General features: G+C 44.3%; 1 pseudogene; it reads left to right on the forward strand.

The window, feature by feature from the left end:
• Positions 1–1,662: 1,662 nt before the first annotated feature.
• On the forward strand, positions 1,663–2,515 carry LOC147095774 (mu-type opioid receptor-like; annotated as a pseudogene).
• The last annotated feature ends 4,159 nt before the right edge of the window (positions 2,516–6,674 follow it).

Below are 6,674 nucleotides of genomic sequence, written 5' to 3' on the forward strand. Positions count from 1 at the left end.
AGAGCGCTTGCTTTGGGAGTCTTGTATTGGGCATGCGGACGATGTGGCCCATCCATTGGAGCTGATCGAGCATGGTCAAAGCTTTGATGCTGCGGATGTTGGCCTGATTGAGAGCACTGACGTTGATGCGCCTATCCTGCCAATGGATTTGCAGGATCTTGCAGAGGCAGCATTGGTGGTACCTCTCCAGTGCTTTGAAGTGCCTGCTGTAAATGGTCCATGTTTCTGAAGCATACAGCAGGGCGGGTATCACTACTGCTCTGTAGACCATGAGCTTGGTGCTGGGATTGAGGCCCTGGTCTTCAAACACCCTCTTCCTCAGGCGACTGAAGGCTGCACTGGCAAACTGAAGGCGGTGTTGTACTTCATCATCGACGTCTGCCTTGTTGACAGTAGGCTCCCGAGGTATGGAAACTATTCATGTTTTCCAAGGCCTCATCATGAATTTTGATAATCGGGGGCAGTACTGTGTGGCGGGGGTTGGTTGGTAGAGAACTTTTATGTGAAGTTTGCAGTTTGCTCGCAGTCTGGTAATATGAGCCAAAGTCACCAGGTTCGTACCCAATGGGTTGGGTGGAACGCTGCTTCTGCAGCTGCCGACTGTTACTATTGGTTGATATCAATAAAGAGTAACATTGGGCGAGGTGTAAAACCAGCCTTTTAGCCAATCCCGTCAGTATCCCAAAGCGCGGGTTAGATTAATAATGCCCCATGTCACCAGCAGAATTAACAAGTGTGGAGCAGCACACAGAGGTTTATCCTATTTTTCTGTTCCAGGGGTTGACACAGCTGTTCCATATTTGCATAATTTTGTTTTGAAAACTCCGATTTTTCCAATATATGCGACAATATTGTCTGTCACCGTGTCAGAATCTGAATGAGAAAATGATAAAATCATATAATTTTACAGCACTGAAGGAGGCCATTCGACCCATCGTGTCTGTGCCGGCTGAAAAAGAGCTATCCAGCCTAATCGCACTTTTCAGCTCTTGGTCCGTAGCCTTGCAGGTTATGGCACCTCAAGTGCATATCCAAATACTTTTTATGAGGTTTTCTGCCTCTGCCACCATTTCAGGCAGTGAGTTCCAGAACCCCGCAACCCTCCTGGTAAATAATGTTCTCCTCAACACCCCTCTCATCCTTCTACCAATTACTTTAAATCTGTGCCCCCTGGTTATTGACCTTTCTGCTAAGGGAAATAGGTCCTTCCTATCCACTCTAAGCAGACCTTCATAATTTTAGACACCCCAATTAAATCACATCTCAGCCTCCTCTCCTCCAAAGTAAACAACCCCAGCGGATCCAATCTTTCCTCATAGCTACAATTCTCCAGTCCTGGCAACATCCTCGTAAATCTCCTCTGTACCCTCTGTAATGCAATCACATCTTTCCTGTAATGTGGTGGCCAGAACGGTATGCAGTAAACCAATGCCTTTTAAAAGAAGGTTGTTTAAGACATCGGCAGGAGGGACCATACTCAGTTAGTATGGGAGGGCCCTGTAACACTGATGGAAACATGTAACAATTTCCCAGTCCAGCTGTGCCAAACAGCTCCAATCCACTGAGGTGTCATTTCACATCGCTGATCTATTGCTTTGGTAATTGACTTATTGTCCAATTTCTTGCAGCGAATCTGATGGCAGTTGTCATCCTGTCCCGGGGAAAGTGTGGTCTCGCCAAAGGAATCACTCGTTACATGGTAACCATGGCAACAGCAGATCTAATGGTCTGTCTCTTCAATGTGACTGCGCAAGGCATCTTTAGATATCATTTCCCGGAATCATTCTTGAGCTCCACTAATGTGTGTCGTTTTAGTGCCTTTATACAAGTATCTAGCATTCACCTCTCTGTCTGGTCCACACTGTCATTCACCTTTGACCGCTTCATAACCATCTGTTGTCAGAAACTAAAATTAAAATATTGCACTGAAAGAACTGCCACTGTGGTTCTAACGATCGTGGGTGTGCTCAGCTTTTTGATAAACATTCCAGTTTATTTCCGTTATGAGCCCTACTATATTGTTGGGGATATAGAGTGGGGCTGCCGTACAGTAATGGGATATGGTTCTTCCCCAACATGGATAGCTTACAAATGGATGACCAAGCTCTCAGTCCCATTATTGCCATTTCCTTTGCTGTTGCTGCTGATTTCTCTCACTGCCAGGCACATCTTAGTGGCCAGTAGATCTCGCAGAGCCCTGAAGAGCCGCAGCACTGGGGAGAGCAGCAGTGATCCCGAGATGAAGAACTGAAGAACATCCATCATTCTGCTCTTCGCTATCTCGGGGAGCTTTATTGTGTTGTGGATGCCAGTTATGATAGTTGACATCTGTTTTGAGCTGACCGAGTCAATATCTTTCCAGGGTCCAAACTCACTTTATATGGCGATTAGTATCACCCTTCTGTTGATGTATTCCAGCTCCTGTACAAACACCTGCATTTATGCGTTGACCCAGAAGAGATTCCGAGAGGAGATTAAGAACATTGTGAAATATCCATTTTCACTCATTATTTAATAATTTAAGCAACGAAAACAATCGGATTCAATCAGAGTTAATTGTCCAGTATCTCGGTTGGACATCATCACAGTTCGGTGAGGCAGGTCGTCCCATATGTTGCATCTCATCCTTTCCCAGAACCACAGTCTCCCCATGAGTGGAAAGATCTGATACTGGTTCTAATGTTCTGAAACTCATCATGTAGGCTCTAATGACGGAATGCGGTACTGACAGTTTCTCTTACAGTAAGTGAAACTTCACAACGTTTCACAATTTTTGATTATCGGGGACCAAAACACAAGGACGTTGGATCCAAGCGTATAATGGCAATATGGTATGGGCCGCCCTTTATACACCCCGCACAATTTGAATTTCAATAGACATTAATGTAAGAGAAAATCATGCGGTGTGTGTGTAACCACCTGTGAATCCGTTTCGCCTGTTTTATGTCTGCTGTAGTTCCTGTGGTCAATTTTACCTTTCAGCATGAAACTGGTGATGTTGGGCATTATAAAACCCCAGCCACATTCCATTCAATTATTTTTTTTTTCATTAACAGCATGTGGGCGTCACTGGCAAGGCCAGCATTTATTGTCCATCCCTAATTGTCTTTGAGGAGGTGGTGGTAAGTTGCCAATTCAGAGCGCAGTTAAGAGTTAACCACATTGCTGTCTGGAGTCACATATAGGCCAGACAAGGTAAGGATGGCAGATTTTCTTCTCTAAAGGACATTAGTGATTCAGATGTGTTTTTACCACAATCCGGTATTTTCATGGTCGTCGTTACTGATTCCAGTGCTGGAGAAATTAATGGGGCTGAAAGCTGATAAATGTCCAGGGCCTGATAATCTGAATCCCAGAGTGCTAAAAGAGGTAACCATGGAAATGGTGGATGCATTGGTTGTCATCTTCCAAAATTCTATAGATTATGGAACAGTTCCTGCAGATTGGAGGGTGGCAACAGTAACCCCACTATTTAAAAAAGGAGGGAGAGAGAAAACAGGGAACTACAGACCGGTTAGCCTAACATCAGTAGTAGGGAAAATACTAGAGTCTATTATAAAGGATGTGATAACAGGACACTGAGAAAATATAAACGGGATTAGACAATGTCAACATGGATTTATGAAAAGGAAATCGTGTTTGACAAACCTACTGGAGTTTTTTGAAGATGTAACTGATAGAATAAATAAGGGAGAACGAGTGGATGTGGTGTATTTGGATTTTGAGAAGGCCTTTGATAAAGTCCCACATAAGAGGTTAGTGTGCAAAATTAAAGCACATGGTATTGGGGGTAATAAACTGGCTTGAATTGAAAATTTGTTAATAGACAGGAAACAGAGAGTAGGTATAAATGGGTCTTTGTCGGGGTGGCAGGCGGTGACTAGTGGGGTACCGCAGGGATCAGTGCTTGGGCCCCAGCTAGTCACAATATATATCAATGATTTGGATGAGGGAGCCAAATGTAATATTTCAAGTTTGCTGACGACACGGACCTAGGTAGGATTGTGAGTTGTGAGGAGGATGCAAAGAGGCTTCAAGGCGATGTACACAAGTTGAGTGAATGGGAAAATACATGGCAGATGCAGTATAAAGTGGATAAATGTGAAGTTATCCACTTCGGTATTAAACAGAAAGGTAGGGTATTATTTAAATGGTAATAGATTGGAAAATGTTGATGTGCAAAGGGACCTGGGTTTCCTTGTACACCAGTCACTGAAAGCAAACATGCAGGTGCAGCAAGCAATTAGGAAGGCAAATAGTATGTTGGCCTTCATTGCAAGAGGATTTGAGTACAGGAGCAAGGGTGTCTTATTACAGTTGTACAGGGTCTTGGTGATACCACAACTGGAGTACTGTGCGCAGTTTTCGTCTCCTTACCTAAGAATGGATATACTTGCCGTAGAGGGAGTGCAGCGAAGGTTGACCAGACTGATTCCTGGGATGGCAGGACTGTCGTATGAGGAGAGATGGAGTCGACTAGGCCTGTATTCACTAGAGTTTAGAAGAATGAGAGGGGATCTCATTGAAACGTATAAAATTCTGACAAGGCAAGACAGACTGGATGCAGGGAGGATGTTTCCCCTGGCTCGGGGGGGGGTCTAAAACAAGGGGTCACAGTCTCAGGATATGAGGTAGGACATTTAGTGCTGAGATGATGAGAAATGTCTTCACTCAGAGGGTCGTGAACCTGTGGAATTCTCTACCACAGAAGGTTGTGGAGGCCAAGTCACTGAATATATTTAAGAAGGAGATATAGATTTCTAGACACAAAAGGCATCAAGGGATATGAGGAGAGAGCAGGAATATGGTATTGAGTTAGAGGATCAGCCATGATCATGTTGAATGGTGGAGCAGGCTCGAAGCGCCGAATGGCCTACTCCTGCTCCTATTTTTCTATGTTTCTATGTTTCTAGCTGTTTTTTATTGCAGATTTATGTAATTAACTGAATTTAAATTCCCAAGCTGCCGTCTCGGGATCATTAGTCCAGGTCTACTGGATTACTGGTCCAGTACGGCAACCACAATGGTACGGCACCCATAGAACACATAAAGCATAAAGTTAATAGAAAGGGAATTCTGACGGGTTTATAACGAGGGGCCAATCCGATGGCACCTGTATTTTTATTATTCCAATATTTAAAATTTCCGCCTGCATCCGTGGTTGAAAGTTTCAGTGGACGAGGCGAAGCAGTTTGCGTGACATAGATAGAACGAACATCCCCTCTGATCGCTAAGGATGAAGATGGCGGATAGATACCTCTTGTCACAATATGTGGGGACATCGGGCAGATAGAAAGAACGGTCCCTCTGGTCTCCCTATCTGATCACATGAGACAGAAAACAGGAAGATTTCTTGGAGTCTCTTCATGTTAGGTTATGAGACATGCAGAGAGAAGTTGTCCTTTGGGTACCAGGGTTGAATTTTCACTTATATCGCGGGGAGCAACCGGGTGATAGCCAATTGGCCACCCGTTTTAAAACTCTCCCGGTTTTGCTTCCCTTTTGATTGAAAAGAAATCCGGGAGAGGCGTAAAGCGGGCCTGCCAATTGCCAACTTTCTAAGATAATTGGAGTGGGAGTGAGGGGATCATTACAGCAACCACCATATTTCCATTTCCATTTACTGCTGTGGGTAATTTTAACTTCTGTTGATCGAAAGGGGTGATGTCAGACTGGCTGATCATGATATCCTTCTGTCGGTTTTCCATTCAAAGGAGAGTCCGGAGAGGGAGGCAGGCGGCCGGCCCATTACAACCCATTTTGTACACTGGCATAACGTTAAAATTAGCACTATACTTCCAACAAAGAGAGGGTTAATTTTAAATCTTATTTCCCGGGGAGAGAAGCTAGTGATAGTGGATCGGCTGCCCATTTTGCATCCGACTGTTCCATTGAAGACAATGGCAAACAAAATCTTGAGGGATGAGAATGGTTGATTTGCTGAGGGTACTTTTAACCTAACTGACAGGAGCAGAAAACCGTGGGAGTGGGTGGAGCACTTATTTGGCACACTCTAAGATTATCATGGACGAGTGATTTTTTAGAATAGTTGTTTCACTATCTGTATCATCAGTATCTTATAATCACCCGTTGTGGATTTAGAACTGCGCGTGTGAATTGAATGTAGAAGTCTGTAATCACCATGCAAAGGTAGCCTGAATTATATTAGACATGTAATCCTTTGTTTGTAATTAAAGTCTGTGAGGAAACTGTGACTTCAAGGCTGAAGCTTACCTTTTGTACAACAAACTCTTTGGTGTTTTTCACAGTTGTTTGTGTCAATTAAATCCACACCTGGGTCTTTAACTTAGAATACAACTCCAAGTTCTTGCCAATTCTGGGTGAACAATCTCAAATTGAAATGGACATACTCAATCACTACATTCAAGCAACTTTAAAATATTGACCCATAAATTTGGGTCGGAGGCTTCCCGCAGGAGCAAGCCTCTGACCTGCACTTACCTTGCGCACCGGCCATTGAGCTGTGGGCCCCCGTGGAATTCTGATCCTGGGCCTGCTCCAGCTGCCGGCGAGCAGTGCTTGCGTATCTCAGGGGCGCAGTTAGTTCTATGCATCCCCTGGGATCACGTGGGCCACGGGGAGCCAATCGGAGCAGCGAAATGCCCATTCATAAGTTTGAAAGGGAGAGCTGTCAAAACTTAGAAATACTACTA

This window comes from Somniosus microcephalus, unplaced genomic scaffold (genome assembly GCF_052327205.1).
Source record: "Somniosus microcephalus isolate GS21.2 unplaced genomic scaffold, FLI_Smic_1.0 unresolved_chr1, whole genome shotgun sequence".
NCBI lineage: Eukaryota > Metazoa > Chordata > Chondrichthyes > Squaliformes > Somniosidae > Somniosus > Somniosus microcephalus.